Source organism: Cimex lectularius, unplaced genomic scaffold (assembly GCF_000648675.2).
Source record: "Cimex lectularius strain Harlan isolate CLEC.00 unplaced genomic scaffold, Clec_2.1 scaffold166, whole genome shotgun sequence".
Lineage (NCBI taxonomy): Eukaryota > Metazoa > Arthropoda > Insecta > Hemiptera > Cimicidae > Cimex > Cimex lectularius.
In genome coordinates this window covers 372,275-390,028 of record NW_019392766.1, presented here as the reverse complement: position 1 = coordinate 390,028, position 17,754 = coordinate 372,275, and the positions used below count along the sequence as shown (strand labels likewise).

Genomic DNA, 17,754 nt, shown 5'->3' with positions numbered 1-17,754 from the left:
ATTCTTCATGAAATGTATGGTGTTTAATGACCTTTAATTAATGATTATTTGGAGATCGTGAGATGCGTTCTGGTATGACTTAGATTTAGAAAAGCATTTTCTTTTTCGTGCCAACGGTTTCATCTTTATTGAGATCATCTTCAGGGCCTGGGATTTATAAAAATTGTTGAAATTATACAAATACATGTAAGATGTGAAAAAATGAATTCATACAATGATAGAAATTTTAGATTCAATCAAAGTACTCACTCGAATTGTTTGTTTTCTGTGTAGATGTGTCTTTATTGTTGTCGTGCTGAATACCACAAATTTGTATGAATCTGTTGACATAAAATCAGTTGTATTCAAACATCGGTTTACTTGTTAAAACATTTTTAGTTTGAAACATAAATAGTCTTCCCATCCTGAAATATCACATTTGAAGTTTTCAAGGATCCGTCTTTTACAAAGATAGTTAGATGGTAAAATGTTATGGTTATATCTAGGGTGAGGCAGTGGCTTACGTTATTCTTTGTGCTTATTTTGCTTGTGTCTATCGGCAGAAAAAGCATCACTAATCAACAGTCATCAAACACTTTCCGTTTAGAGCGTGAATAGTCCTCATACCCTGAAATAACAAATTTAAAATTTCAATCATCCATCCGTTGCAACAGTGTGTATTTGACTTGAAAGTATCATAGTTAGTTTGCAAGAATGCTCACTATTCCCATTCTCTAAATTACGGGCTGTTCCATCAAGCATTTCGTGAAACATTTTTAATTTGGAGCGTAACTAGCCCTCACATTCTGAAATCAAACATTTGAAGTTTTCAAGGATCCATTTTTCATAGAAGGAGTAAGAAACATAGTTAGATGGCAAAATTTTAAGGTTATGAATAGGGCGAGGGGGTACACTGAGAAAAAAAATTACTATAAAATTAACAATTGTCCTAACTCCTTAAAATTCACATTCGAAATTTTTAAAGATTTGCCTTTTACAAAGGTTTGCATTGCCAAGAAATACAGCCAAATGGAAAAATTTATGGGTTATAAGCAGGGAGAGGCAAAACGCAAAGTGTTTTTTTTTGGGGGAATTACTGCATTTCAATTGAATTGGAAACAATTAATTCCCAACAACCATTACATCACATGTACATATTTTTTATTTTGTGATCAATAAAATTACTAACATCATCATCATCAATGTCGAAACATCTCACTAATAAGCCTCGTAATCTTTATTTTCCTGTTTTTTAATCATAGACGGCTACCTTCAAGCTTTCTAGTTGCAACATCATTCCTAACAACATGTAAACTTCTGCTATTTTTGCCATCTGTTTGCATTTTGTTATTGGAATAAAGTTTGTAAAAATTTACTTGAGATGCTGTGTTTGTGTAGGCCTGACATGCAGAATAAATAGAACTTTCTGAACGTATTTTCGGCATACTTCTGATTTAAGGTGCTTGGTCGTAAAGTAAGATCAGGTTATCGTGAATAATATTGTTTTAAGAAGAAACCCGTAAAATAGGTTGTCAGTTGATTTGGCTAGAATTGACTTTCGCCCAATGATTGTATGTTTAAAAAAAGGCGTATTTGTCCAAAATGCACCGACTTGCTTGAAATGGATAAAACGAGGCAATGACAACTTATAAGGGGAGGCGAAGGTGAATAAAAGTACCCAAGAGAGCCGGTAGCCCCAGGCGTCGACAAATCAACTGGAAGATGGGTCGCCCCTGTGAGGCCTGCAGCTGCAGTCGTCTTCCCTCCTGCGTAATGGGGCTGACCGCGTCCCACGGGAACCCATCCCGGGAAAGGCTAATTTTTGCCAAACGTGGATCCGGCTAAAACAGTAAACTCGCCCTAATTAAAAGCCCGGCGGGAATTTTTTAAAACAATTCCCCGCCCTGACGGCTCTTCATAACGCCTTGCTATTTTCCTTTTGTCTTCCCTCCTGCTCCACCGCCCTCATCCATCCTATTCTTTTCTATTGAATTATAAAATAAAACAAGGTGAAACAAAGAGCCACTGAATTTTAATTCAGCGAGGGGGCGAAGTTACCTTACCCCATTAGCCGGGTTAATTGGCATCATTTAACGGCATCCTTTCGGCAACCCTCCCTTTAACACTTTTAAAACATAATGTGGCTATCTAACACTCTGACCGGAGCTCTAAAATATAAAGTCATAATTTGTAACACGCGATCGCAAAGCATTTTTTTGCTAGATTTACTTTTTTATGGAAGTACAATTACACATAATAACTTACAATTTTATCGTGGCCATATATAGAAGAAGTAATAATAACTGTGATATTAGGTTATTTAAAAGGTAGTAATTGTACAGGGTTAGTTCTTCACAAGTGAACCAAATCCAAAAAGTTTTATATTATAAATTAAAGTGGTAATAATTTTATGGAAGAGGACTAACCAGAGAGAGGCCTATTATTATATGTAGATTTAACACAATAACACAAATAAAAATCATAGTAGTAGTGTAAGTCATATCTGTAGTACTTAGATTGGGAAAAGAAGAATTGTGGCTGTTGGGATTTTTTCACGTGGATTTTTTTTCGCAGCAACCGACTAAACAAAATACATAAAAGAAACCGATGAAAGTGCAATTTAAATAAAAATATTTCTTGCGTTTCTTGGGTCTTCCTTCAGGGGACGAAACCGAAGTTTCTATGTTTAAGTTACAGCGATCATGGGCAAATCCAAATGATCAGAAATATAGCACTCATGCCTCAAGAAGAAATTTCACAATATAAACTGGGAAGGTAATTTGAAGGCTTTTTTTAGCTGCAACTGTGGGACGAGGAATTTCATGAGGGGGAGGAGTTTACAAACAGTATGGGAGAAATTGTAAAATTTTATGATTTTTTTATGTAATTAGATTTTATTACATTCTAAGGGTGAAAAAGACAGAAACACAACAGATTAAGGGAAATTTGAGGATAGGGGGAAGTAAAAAAAGAGAAAGAGAGACTGGTATAATAGACTGAGTGAGAGAGAGAGTGAGTTAGAGAGAGAGAGTGAGAGAGAGAGAAATCTCTCACCAAGATAGTTTAATCATTACATACAAAATCACTTGTTAGATTTAGATAGAAAACTATGTGGTTTGAGGGTGAGGAATATGTACTTCGGTCGTTACCGATTATTTTTGATTTCTCCTTGTGTGTTGGTCTGTCATCTGAGGTGTTGGGACTGTGTGATTTCTCTGAAATGACATTTTAAAAAGGTCGTGGAGGTGAGAAGAGTGTATCGTATTTACTTTATCCGTATCACGGATGTAATGATTTGAACACGTGTAATTTAATTATTAAATTTGATAGTGGGTGCTGGTTGTTGAACTAGCACTGGGTCCGTCTACTCTCGCGGGTACATAAAGAAAAAGCCCTAGACTTACATCAAGCAATCAATAACCTATATGAAAACACTTTCATATATCGAGCACAAACCAAATTCAACACAAACTTGCAAAAATGACTATAGTAGGTCTACCTTAGGGTCAATCGAATACCTCAAAACCGCACAAAACTTAAAACAAAAACAAATACAAAACATAATGAATAAAATAACAAACAATGACAGCATTGGCATCCGAAAAGGCAACTCCACAACAAAAACGACAAAAAAATCGACACTACAAAAATATTGGAGTTTAGACTTCGTATAAAACTTAGACTTTTAGAATAACATTGTCTGAAAACAAAAATCTCCAAAGCAAGTAAAAAAACAATAACCAGCTGTTCACTAATTATTAAACCCTCGCAAACGTCCAAAAATACAAAAATTTATATCCCAGATCACCAAACATGACAACCCACGAGTTAGATAGACTCAGTAGTCAACATTCAATAATTGATTGTTCATAAACAAAGAAATGGTTTGCTTTTTTTAAATCAAATTTTGCGTACCTTAGTTTTCTTTTACCATGACTGCATCAATAATCATTTTCAAATGTTCTAATAGGACCAGATTACCAAAATATGTATAAAATTTACGTTTTTAGCAGCATAGAAAGATATATATATATATATATATATATATATATAGAGAGAGAGAGAGAGAGAGAGAGAGAGAGGAAGGGAGAGAGAAAGGCAGATAATAATGATAAAAGGAATAATGTTTAATGAATGATAATACTTTATTTATTACTCACAGATTTAGGTAGTTTTACCTCCCTTACAATCTTTGGGTATAATTTAAAAAATATGATTGTGGTACACAATTTGAGCGAGATAGAGACAGAGGAGGGGAGATGGAGAAGGTTCTTTAGATAGATAGATAGACAGATTAATCACTGGCGGGGGAGAGCTAAAGAAAACAAAGCAAGAGAGAGAGAGGGGGGAGAGAGATGGAGAAAGGTTCTTTAGATAGATAGATAACAGATTAAGAACTAGGGGGAGAGCTAAAGAAATGAAGAAAGAAAGAGAGAGAGTTAGTGAGAGAGAGAGAGAGAGAGAGAGAGAGAGAGAGAGAGAGAGAGAGAGAAAGAGAGAGAGAGAGGGAGGGAGAGAGTGAGTGAGAGGGAGAGAGAGAGAGAGAGAGAGCAATCAATTAAATTGGTCTAATCTTTAATATTAATATAAATTTATATTAATGAAGGCTAATATTTATTACATCACAATAAAGATTTTTCTCAAACACTTAAATTCGTAAAAAATATGGTATGATTTATGAAGTGGTTTATACATCAAAATCCTTCAGATATCAAATTCTATGTTTAAAATAAATGTTAATATTACCATTTATTATACAACACATATTTACTGAATGAATGTTAATAATTTTCAAATCTCATATCAGTTTTAAGTGAACATGATAATTCAAATATCATAATGACAAATAATAGACAAAATATTATGCTTATGAAAAGTTGAAAAACCTTATTTCTTCTTGGCAAAACTGTAAACCTAACCACAAAAAAACGTTGAAAAATGCTGGTACAGCTGTGGGAATTTAGTATTCCAAGAATCCTTTTGGAGTTGCAACAGTAGGTGCATGCTCTTCTCTCAAGGTGAGTGAACTTTGATTTAATAATATAAAAGTTCAGTTTGGTTAAAACTACCACAACTACCATATGGCAATGGAGTTATTTCTTTTTTCGTTTTATGTACTAGTTTTTCGAAATGTACCCGGGCGCCACCACCGCGATGGTACCTTCATTAAAGTCGCATTTCGAATTATCTCCGGAACGATGGTCGCCGGGATAACAACATAATAACAGGGCAGGTATATCGGGATCTGATCGGAGAGCGAAGGCTCGACACAATCATGTATTATTAGAGGCGGCCATTGCTTGGCTTCAAGCCGATCCTTGCTGTCTGATGGCGTTTTGATTGGCTGGGAAAAGCTGCGGTCCAATTGCACCTATTACACAGGCCTGCTGCAAAGCCACCATTTTTAGACCAGAAATGCGGGCCACCGGCCGGAAACTTCTGATATTTCGAGGAGATATCTCTTGCCGTGTGCCGGGGACCATTCATGCCAAGGAGAGGGGTTAAGCACACTATAATTGCCTTTCTTTTATCCAACCCGTAACATTACAAAGACACATACACACATAAGCAGAGAAATGTAATGGTGCCAAAACACGGAGCTGCTTCCGAAAAAGTTTGTAAGGAAATCGATTTCGTTAATTGTTTTTGATCAAGGAGAAATATTTCCCGAATATGTGTCTGACCGTTGGTGAACTTTTGGATGTAATGTGATGGTTACCTATCATTTTTGGTTTGTCTTCCTTTCACTGTTGTCTGCCTGCATGTCATTCATTCACTCTCCCTCTCTATCTCTCTCTTTCGCATTCGCTCTCTCTCTCTCTCTCTCTCTCTCTCTCTCTCTCTCTCACTTACTCAAGCTCTGCCAATCTTTCTCTATTTCAGTCTTATTTTTAATTTGACAACGAAAAAATCGTGACGTACGTATTTCAACAATTACTAACTTATACAAGAGATTGATTTGATTCATTGAGATTTAATGACATCTTTTACATTCATTTAATTGGCAACATTTAATTGATTTAATTAGCAATCACACAGACCCTACACTGAATGTGGTAAATATTTGTAGGCGGCTGCTTGTCTTTATTACTCTTTTTTTCGATATTTTACTCCTGTCAGATAATCTCACTTTATTTTTCTTATTTCTAAATCTTAATCAAAAATTGAAAATTTCCTTTAAAACATATTTTGTAATTCTGTACAGTTTTGATGTTTAATTTAAACAAGTTGTATTGAATATAGGTGTTATTAATATTTAAAATTCTCTCTCTCACTCTCTCTCTCTCTCTCTCTCTCTCTCTCTCTCTCTATTTATTTATATCATCTATATCTTACATTTAATATATTATTTTGGTCTGAGGCATTATGGACCTGCTAGTATTGATCACATAGTTGGTCATTTTATCATTTGTCTCATTCCTATCTCCATTATACTTTTATCTTTCTATCTCTATATATCTATCTTCCTATCCATCTATCTATGTACGTATTACATATCTGTATATCTATCCATCTCTCTCTGTATATATCTATATATCCATCCATCCATCCAGATTTGAACCACCTACCTCAATGACGAAATTTAACTCGATCTGGATGTTTCCATCATACAAACTTCCTTTCGAATCTTCAAAAGATGAATTGGACAGAAAAAATCACTCCTAGAACAATAGCGATTAACTTTTAAACCGATATTTTTTCTTGTGACCATAAACTTATGAGATAGAACCACAATGAAACTTAACGATACCTCTCGTATCTCAAGTTATCAATTAAATGTAAAATTTATTTGTCTTACCTTTATGACTTTCTTTTAGTGGAACAGGAAAATCACCAGGTTATCATTATCATTTCTCATCATCAGCTCAAGTTCTCCGAGATATTCCCAAAAAAGCGATCGTATTTCTGACTTCTGCAACGCTTCTTCTATAATCTTAAATCTCCCTTCCTCCCTCCTAATCTCTCTCTCACTCTCTCTCTATCTCTCTCCCTCTCTCTCTCTCATTCTCTCCCCCCTCTCTCTATCTCTATCTCTCTCCCTCTCTCTCTCTCTCTCTNCTCTCTCTCTCTCTCTCTCTCTCTCTCTCTCTCTCTCTCTCTCTCTCTCTCTCTCTCTCTCTCTCTCTCTCTCTCTCTCTCTCTCTCTCTCTCTCTCTCTCTCTCTCTCTCTCTCTCTCTCTCTCTCTCTCTCTCTCTCTCTCTCTCTCTCTCTCTCTCTCTCTCTCTCTCTCTCTCTCTCTCTCTCTCTCTCTCTCTCTCTCTCTCTCTCTCTCTCTCTCTCTCTCTCTCTCTCTCTCTCTCTCTCTCTCTCCTCTTTCAGTTGTTCTCTCTCTATATTTTTTCATACCTCTTTCTTCCTCAAATTCTCACTTCTGCACTTCTCTCTCTCTCTCTCTCTCTCTCTCTCTCTCTCTCTCTCTCTCTTGTTGTCAATGACTCCAATGTAAGTCCAGTTTAAGACAATATTTGTGCGTTTGTGTGACGAGTTTGAGGTGTTGAGAGAAGAATAATATAGATGAATAGATAGGTAATTTGTCATGAATTCGATTTCGTTATCTGATTTTATTAAATGAGAAATATTTTTCGAATTTGGGTGTGACGTATGTTGAGCTCGGAAGTAATTTATTTATGGCCTGTTTAGGAATGCCGCTATGTTTTATGTGTGCGTCTGTAACACTGTGAGGATAGGATATGAGGGCGTTTGGTAATGACCAAATTACACGTTTATCTATGGAGTGAAACATGAAATGCCGCACAAATAAATACTACCATGTTACGAAGTATTTTGAATAAAAAAAAATCACTTATATTTGTTACTTATTTTTAGTATGGGTAAAATTTGTTTGTGGTAATAAAGAATCGTGATCCTGCAAGTGATTAATAGTTGTGAAAGCAGGAACCAAATTGTATAAGTTTTTGAATGTCAATGAAATGGAAAGTATGGAATGGTCAGCCATGAAATAAAAAATAAAATAGAAAGTTGTTTCATTCTTGCAATCGACTTTTATCGACAATTCCTCAAAAATTTATTGAGGATTTATTGCCCAGGGAGTTGATGTTGAAGTCGGTAACGGAGGTCGGCCCGCATCACAACTCCCGTCTATTCACGTTATCGCCTCCTCGGGGGATGGGTGAGCCCGTCTGACTGTTATACTGCTTTGGCACATCAGGATGTCGTGTAAGGCACCTCAGAAGTCGCCTCCTATCTCTAAGATACAACTCAAACCCAAACTCAGATAGGTATGAGTTCTTTCCACCGCCACTTATCAGAGCGTGCACACATTCACTGGGGCCGAGGCCCGAAGGCGAACGCTTCAGATTCCGATACGAGTTTTCTTATTGCCACCACCCCTTTTCCTCCCGAGGGACTCCTATCTCCTCTTCTTTTCAAATGCAGTCAGACTTGCACAATTATTCCGGTCCTCCTCTCGCCGTAACTTGCAGACATCTACAAGCCGGCGAGAATCCGTTATCGGCACCGTCCCCACCTTTTTATTTGACGGGAAACGCGCCCTTTTCCCCAAGAATAACGGGATTTTTATATCGAAATGTTATATCGCAAAGACCACCCTCGTGTTTATGTCTCGATTTTCTCAAAATTAAATTCATAACGATTTCTTGCAATGCTTTTTTACAAAAGTTTTATCAATCGTGAAAATTTCACGTACTATTTCGTTAAAAACATAGATTATAAATGACCTGATATAAATGTATGGTGATTAGTGACCGTTAGTCGATGATTATTCAGAAAACACGAAGCCAGACAGCATCTCACGATTTCTGAATAATGACCTGATATAATATTGAAACATGCTTATGAACTTACTAAATCTTATGAATTTGCTTCCTAAAATTTAGTTCGAATTGATTGAAAACAATGTTTAAACAAAACAACATTATAATGATAGAAGAATATGGAATTAGGAAAGCAATCTATTTGTCTGTCTGTATGTTCATTCATTCTCTCTTTCAATCTCTCTCTCACACAAACACTCTTTCTCTTTCTCTCGCTTTCTTATCCACTATTTTTACAAAGACTGAAATGACCGTCTAAAAATGGTAATATGTGTGTTTGTAGCTATTTTGAGTGGTTAAGAAAACAAAGAGATTGATACCCAGAAAGACTTCACTCTTACTTTTCATTCATAGCCTTTCTATTCCCCTTCCTCTCATTCTCTCTCTCTCTCTCTCTCTCTCTCTCTCTCTCTCTCTCTCGTTTTTCCAACGTCTTTGATGATTAGTTTTTTATATCCATCCCCCGCCGCTGCTCTACCACTTGAGCTTCGTGTCTTCGATCCTCTCAGACACAACTTCCCATCTCAACCGCACCTTTTGAATTTTCCCTCCTTTTTGACATTTTTCGTATAAGGCGTATCAAGCCGAAGATCGTTGGTTCGAATCCCGCTCGTGCCATTGACTTTTTTATCTCAACTAAAAACCTTAATTAATTATAATATATTAATTGGTCAAGCGGACCACGAAATTAGTGAATTTAATTGTTACACATTATTTAAAAAAATCGCGAAGTGGTTTTTGTTTCAATGTCGCCTGGTGTCCTTTGTTTAAATGATGGACCAAAGTGACCAGTGCAGAAAACACATTGGCATAACAGGAACCGCAGAACGAACAAACTGGAAACAAAAATAACATAAATACAACATAAATAACAAAAACAATGCAAATTATAGACATGGAAATTGGCTCCATTTCGAATAATATCATGCTTTTTCTCCCCTCTGTTACGAAAAATATTTCGTATTACTGAAAGTATCAAAATGCCAGAATAGTCGGATTTGGACTTGTCAAGAGTCTGGAAACGATAAATAAACAGCTTTAGTTTCTACATTCCTATGATTTGCTATCTAACCTTTTCATTCCCAGATAGTCAATAGTTATGATTAATTGTAAACTCCGCTGTAGCTGGTCCCAACCCCTAACCTCGGTTGAGAAAGAGGTGGGATTTGAACTGCATCAAAGTTATTTCGGTGAATGAGACTTGGGTAAGATCAGGTCATTGAGCGAGGAGGAAAAACAATGGAAAATACGAAATTTATGGGATTTGGCAGGACATTTAGTAAGCTTTCAGACTTTTCTCTCTACTTTGGATGATTTTCCACTCCTCTTCAAAATATTTGCGGTAGAAAGCAAAATAAAATGGTTTCGACCTAACTCACTAGAACAGCATTTCGGCTGTTTTCAAAAAATCATTCTACCAATTTTGACCAATTTTAATAACTCAGTGCACATTTCTCTCGCCGAAAAATCTATTTTCAAAAAAAATAAAATGTGGTAAATGGGGGTTCCCATTTAAAATTACGTATTTGAATTGGACTTATGTCGAATCGAGGTGTAATGTACGAATAAATCGACCTTAAATGAACAAACTACATGGAAAATGAAGCGGAATCTCAATTCATACTTTTGTTCATATTTAGAACCGGAAAAGAAAAAAAAATGGGGTGGGCGCATTCGTTTGGACACCTGTATATAAAAAAATAAAAATAATAGAATATACCAGTTGTATAATTTAAAACGAAATATATAAAGATATACTGACAAAATATATGATATACAAAAACGGTAGAAATAGTAAGAAAATGTGAAGAAGGTGTATATGTTTTGGTAGGCGTTATACATGTATTGTGTGAAAGTAAGTAAAGAATAACACAAAAAAATCTGCAAAAATAACATTAAATAAACCAAAATAGAAAGATACAATACACTAATTCTGTAGTTAAAGTTAGAAGAATAACATATGGGTAAACAAACCACAAAAACATACGTTGACAGAACATTAGATGGAAATTCACAAATTTCGTGGTCCGCTTGACAAATTAATATATTATAATTAAGTAAGGTTTTTAGTTGAGATAAAAAAGTCAATGGCACGAGCGGGATTTGAACCCACGATCTTCGGCTTGAGACGCCGCTGCTCTACCACTTGAGCTTGACCTCGATCCACTCGGACACCAACTTCCCATCTCAACCCCACCTTTTGAATTTTCCCTCTTTTTTGCCATTTTTCAAATGTCGTGTAATCGGATTGGATTCTCGACGACAAATGAAATGGCCACGGAGAGCTTTAGTGAAGTATACTTCATTTTTAATCATTAAATTCACTAATTTCGTGGTCCGCTTGACCAATTAATATATTATAATTAATTAAGGTTTTTATCTCAACTAAAAACCTTAATTAATTATATTAGATGTAAAACAGTATCAGACGTAGCTAGCAAAAAATAAACAAGGTGAGAGTGATAAAATGAGAGAAAAACACACAGATAAAAAACTGTTTAAATTGATATTAGGAAAAAATTAGAAATTTTAAGAAGTAAAAGATATTTAACTGACGAAAAATTAAAAAGAAGTATTAAAGAAATGAAGAAAATCAGAAAGTTGTAGTCAGAAAGAGATAGTAGGAGAATTCACGATCTTTGGGTTAACCCTGTTAACTCTGTTAGGTCCTGTTAGAGCGAGAAAAATGTTGACGTAGACTTGTGAAAATCGGCCAGGGCCAATGTTAGATGTTAGGTCGAAAATGTAGTCACATTGCTATCAGTTAAGGCGTAGGTAACCAACATGGCAGCCATGAATTTAACAGCTGTTTTTTTATTACACGTATTTTTATTCAGTTGCAGTGTGGCATTTGTTAGTACTTTTCAAGTGCATAGATGGCATTTTGAATGAAAGAGTTGATTAATTTCCCTTTTTTATTAACTTCTGTAACCTTACAATTTAACACAAAAGAAAACGAAAACAAACAACAACAAGCCTTCAAGGACTGTTATACCTTATTTTTGGTTCCACCATTCGCCACGCGCAGCATTGCGGAAAAATTAACGTTTAACATGCTAACAAAAGAAGGAGGCATTCACGATCTTACCGGACATTTTAACATTCAAGTTGACACAAGTTAACGTCTTCAAACATCGTGAATACCCCTAATATAGATAATATAGATGTGATTGACACCATTTGAATAGGTTCCAGTTTTAAAATTGTTCTCGGAAATTTAATATATTAAAGTTATTGGCGAGAAACAATGCATACATTCATCTCATACATCATACATTCATCATCATACATTGACATGAAATATCCCTACGTGATTTTAACTGGGGCATAGTGTACATGAAAATTTATACTCGTACGTCCATCCTATGGGACAGAGATAAAAACGGTTTATACACGTTTTTCCTAATGACGCTCCAGGGTATTTAAAAACCCCGCATTGCAAGGAAGGTGCGGCCGAGGGATGATGCGGGGGAGAACATCCGGGCTATTGCCTTCACAGAGATTAATGGATCACACTCTGCCGTTTTTTTCCCTTCTTTTTCTTCTTCCTTTGTTTTCCTTCCTCTCGTCTGCCCTCTTCTCTCGTCTTAATTGAACCGCCGTCCCCGCCCAAAGTCGACACCCGGCAGCGCAACCGGAGCCCGGGGGAGGAAAGATGAATATGTTCCCGCCCCGCTGAAAGGGTGAGCTTTTTCATAATTTGCTCAACCTCCTGCGGGGAGGTCAATTTTATAAAAGATTTCTTGTGCATTCACCCTATGCGAATTTTTTCGTCGACCCGCTACTACTTGTTGGGAAAGAAAAAGAAGTCACTTGCATCAAACAAACTTCCGATCTTGCTAAATCAATGTAATATTAGCTATGCATGTTATAGGGAAAATCTAGTTAATAAATTTTCGTGTAATAGCTATGTGTTTGAGCTCCTGTATTCGTTTTTTACTTTACTAATTGTACTCTCTATAACATCAGACTTTATTTGTTCTTTCATTTAATTTTTCGATTTAAATTTGGATCAGTCTGTCCCTTTATATTACATCCATTATATTTAGTGGTCTATTGACCAAATTACTAATTTGTAGGTAGGTGTAGGTGTATTAGTCGGGGTGTAATGTACTGCGCCATTTAAGGGCTATTGTATCCCCCGTTCTTTGCCTAAAGCACATCGGTGAGTCCTATTTCATCAAGAAATTGGATTAATTTTCAGTGGTTTCAGTGGTTGAAGCTCTTCTATGGTAGCATTATACATCCCACAACATTTCCTCCTGCGGGCTAATGTAGCTCCGCAGTTTGTTAGTAAATGTGTTGGTGTCTGTTCTGCCTTTTTGCGGAATCTGCATGTGCCATCTTGGATTGTTCCAATTTTCTTTAGGTGTCCATTTAATCTGCAGTGTCGTGTTAGGATTCCTGTTAGGATTCGCAGTCTGTTCCTGCTTCCTTTGACACATTCTGTGATTTCTTTCTTACCAAAATTGGTTAGAAGATTCTTGGATTGTCTAATGAGTAAATTCCATTGTTCCTTCATTTTCTTTTTCTCCTACTGTCTGAGATATTTGTTAATAGTGTGGATTTCTATGCCACAGAAAGTTTCGGGTCCTATCAGCGGTGTGGCAGCCCCTTTCCTTGCAAGGGTGTCCGCTTTCTCGTTGCCTTCTACTCCCGTGTGTCCAGGGACCCAGCAGAGGCTGACTTTATAAATTATATATAATATATTTATATATAATTACTCATTTCAATTACCTAATCTATTTATGTAAAGGTTTGGTGGAAATGAAAAAGCTAGTGTCACGAGCGGGATTCGAACCCACGACATTCGGTTAAATGCGCCGCAGCTCTACCACTTGAGCTATCATGACTTCGATCCACTCGGACACGAACTTCCCATGTCAATACACTTTTCAAATGTTTCCTCCTTTTTGCGATTTTTCAAATGTCGTGTAATCACGATTCGATTCTCGGCGACGTATGAAGTGGCCACAGGAGCTGTTGGTGTAGTTATACTTCGTTTTACCTATTAAATTCATTATATTTAGTGGTCTATCGACCAAATTTCTTCATTCAATTAATTAATCTATTTATATAAGGATTTGGTTGAAATGAAAAAGCTAGTGCTACGAGCGGGATTCGAACCTACTACCTTCGGAACAATACATTTGCTCTACCACTTGAGCTATCGAGAGTTCGATCCACTCGGACACTAACCTCCCATCTCAACCTTCAGCCTTTATATTACTTTCTTTCTTCTTTCGGCATATTTCGAAACACTACATTTTTAAACCTACAACGTTATTTTTTTTTTTAATCTTGTCAGTGTTCAGAAAAAATAGAAACCAAACATAGACTGGCTGACATATCCCAAATTCCAAACTTTTCTAATTTCGAAGTGTTTTAAAATATTTCTGTTCAATTTAAATATAGTCTCATCGAACAGATTTTTCTTTCTTTTCCTACTCGAGTAAAAAAAAATACCAGTAGCAAAGTTAGTCGTGGATTGACAAGACCGACAGGACCGAGAACTCATCAATCACGAGGACTCTCAACGGGGCGGAAGCTTACGAATCCCATTCTCCAGAGGAGGGGCACACACCGCTCAAAATGTGGCAGCGGACGAAAGTGACACGATCAACGCTAATTGCTTAAACCTTTGACCGATCCTGTTTTACTCTACTTTGCCAATATGAAATTAAAACGTCCGGTCGGTATTGACACCAAGTCCTTGGGTCAATTTTACTTTTCTTGATCAAAAAGGAACATTTGATACAGTGAAAACAAAGGAATACAAGGAAATATCTTGTAATGAAAGAAATGATAAAACTCACTATTTGCTGTTGTATTAAATTAATATATTACGTACGTGGTTCTTCACTTCTTTTCCATTCTCTCACCTTCTCTCTCTTTCTCCCTCTCCCACAAGATTTTTTGATTGCACCGCGCGTACTTTTATCATTGTGTTCATTACTATTAGAACATTTAGTATTATTGAAGCACAAATATTTACATTCGTTAAAACGTCGTTCTTTTGCTCATGTCTCCGCTTTTCTCACGTTATTTTTATTTGCTTGTCATTTCCTATCTTCCACTTTCTTTCTTTCTTTTGTTCTCTCTCTCTCTCTCTTCGAAATTCCAATTCATAGAATTAAAACATGCTCCAACTCTTTCTTAATTACCAGCATAAAGCTGTTTAATAATGCTCCAAATAGTATTTCCTCTGAGAGCAGTTTTCGTACCTTCAATTCACTTCAAAAGAAAAAATGTAAAACATCTGATGGAAAAAATTTAAAACCATCATAAAATCATAAATTAATTAATATTATGTTTTGTATTATGTGTTTTTAACTATAATAACTATAACAATAACTGATTATTTGGAGATCGTGAGATGCGGTGTGGTGTGACAGTTTTGGAAAAATATTTTCTTTAACGTGCCAACGTTTCGATCTTTAAATTCAATAATTTCGTGGTCCGCTTGACCAATTAATGTATTACAATGAATTAAGGTTTTTAGTTGAGATAAAAAAGTTACACGACATTTGAAAAATGGCAGAAAGGAGGGAAAATTCGAAAGGTGAGGTTGAGATGGGAAGTTGGTGTCAGAGTGGATCGAGGTCACGATAGCTCAAATGGGAGAGCAGCGGCGTATCTATCCGAAGATCGTGGGTTCGAATCCCGCTCGTGCCATTGACTTTTTTATCTCAACTAAAAACCTTAATTAATTGTTTCGATCTTTATGGAAATCATCTTCAGGGCTCAAAGTGTTTGTTTTCTGTGTAATTGTGCCATTCTTGTGTGTCGTGTTGGGCACTCTCAACATCTCATATGATTATCTACAAAGCGTAGTACAGCCATGGATCACAATCCGTCTGCCGGAGGTTGTTGTTAAGAGAAAAAGAATAAAACAAAAAATAAGGAAGAAATAATAATTAAGAGATAAGGATTAAAAGCGAGGTTTTAACATTATTCGTTATATGCTAACACACAGACAAAAAATGTTGAACCTGATAGTAAAAATACTTATAATATAAAACAAACAAAGGGGAAAAATCTTAATTGTAAAGTGAAAAAAAAAATAGGCAATAATAAAATCATATAATATATCAAGGAAATTGGAGTGAATTGGAGGGGTCAAAAATTGAATTCGAAAATTAGGTATAATCTATATATCCAGACATGGCGCACTTACTGAGTGAGCGCCTGTGCATCTAAGCCATCCAACAGTGTTTACAGTGTTTCTAGAGGGTGACAGATACCATGTGCTACAACCTAATCTCGCCCATTATTGTACATTCAGCCATAAAATTCAATGTTGTTTCCACAGATTGAGAATTGCAAGGAGCACATAACCTCGCCTTGCCCCTCAATCAAAGTGCACAGTTCAAGTTAAGGGCCTCGCAACGGGTTTCTAATAGCCATGTTAAATTTGATCAACTAAGGGAATCTCTGGTGATTAAGAACGGTGTGGGGATGAGTCATGTCTTTTAAATATGAAAAAGTTAAGGGAGGACTGAGCCCGGAGTAAGTAATCGTCCCGATGTAGTTTCTTGAATCAGGAGAGCAGCACTGAGAAAAGAGCTTGCCAATCAGATGAGACAGGTAACTTTAAATCTTTGAAAGAGCCATTGGGCATACCAGGCGGTCTTATTCCTAATAACTTCGATCGCAGTTATTTTAGCCAAATTTATGTAAGGGGAAATAAATGAGAAATGAAGTTTTAAGGTATATCATTTAAGGTATATTTTAAGGTAAATCAGGTCTGGACATTTCTAAATAAATCATGTAGTTTGGTGTAGGGTTAGGAAGAGCAAATAACTTAGGAATAAAAAAATCTTTGAAATTTGTCGATTTTTTCATATTATTTGTAGCCCCATATCTGGCAACCGTAATAGATGATTGAACGACATACCGAGTTGAATACATTAAATTTCACGTGGATCGGACCCACTTCCTGTTTCATCAATGGAGCCCAGGTTTTACGGATAGGTACTTCATGTATATACTTTTGTGTTTTCTACATTCTAAAAGCTGAACAATTCTGAAAATATTTGGGTAATATTGAACAGTGGAACATTTGGAAATGAGCATTGATGCATGGTGAACGATTTTTCTGTCCTTGCCCATTTTATTTGTTGAAAATCTTTCTTGATGAAATAATACGTTCTAGACTAAGGTGGAACCGTACATTGTTCAAATACGAATAACCTGGATGATTGTCGAGTGAAACTTTAAAAGCAAATAACAAGGATTGTTCCTGCGGTTCGACATAACGAAATTCCTTAAAAACAAATGTCAGTTTGTGGAAAAGGACGAGGGGCCAGGCGAAAGGGGAGTCGGAAAAAAGTAACAGACCGCAGATTAAAAACAATCGAATCGGAGCGAGGGCCCTTCCAAGGTTTAATACTTTCTGTTATGAGACTCCATTCCGCTACATTACCCTCTACTTGTTCTACAGCGCCCTTCCTCCCTCGCGCCCTCACACCCCCGGCCGGCAACCGGGCCGGCACTCATAAGAAAGAACTACCACCTTACAAGGGTTTCTTCAGTCTCACTCATCCCCAGTCTCCTTTCTCCTTTTTTCCTACAAGAAGGGGAAAGTGGAAAAAGGGGAAACGGGGAGCGAATCGAGACCGGATGAAAAACCGACGAAACCAGTTGGAGACGGATATTTTAAGATATATAGTTTTTAACACATTTATAAAAATTGTTTATAAGATATTTTAAATTTCTTGATAGTGTTAGATGGCTGATTGAAAACAGCTTCACAGAAATCAAGAAAAACGTAAAAAGTCCGTCATCACCTAAAAAGCTCAATAGCTTTTTCTTTGCATTATCAAGAAAAACATACCAAACATTCACGATAATAAATACATTCATTCTCAATATGCACAACAGAAACGCAATGCAATATATATCAGCACAATATAGTCGATCGTATAAGATCGAAGGGTAATTATTGATTAATGAATATTCGCCTTTCAGCTCTTTTAT

General features: G+C 36.2%; 1 long non-coding RNA gene across 1 annotated transcript; it reads right to left on the bottom strand.

The window, feature by feature from the left end:
- Nucleotides 1–255: 255 nt before the first annotated feature.
- LOC106661347 lies at nucleotides 256–6,962 on the bottom strand. The gene is made up of 5 exons (XR_001339699.2): nucleotides 6,779–6,962; nucleotides 6,549–6,641; nucleotides 702–785; nucleotides 504–607; nucleotides 256–320 (listed from the first exon to the last, which is right to left on the bottom strand). It is a non-coding gene; the product is annotated as an uncharacterized LOC106661347 (long non-coding RNA).
- Nucleotides 6,963–17,754: the final 10,792 nt, after the last annotated feature.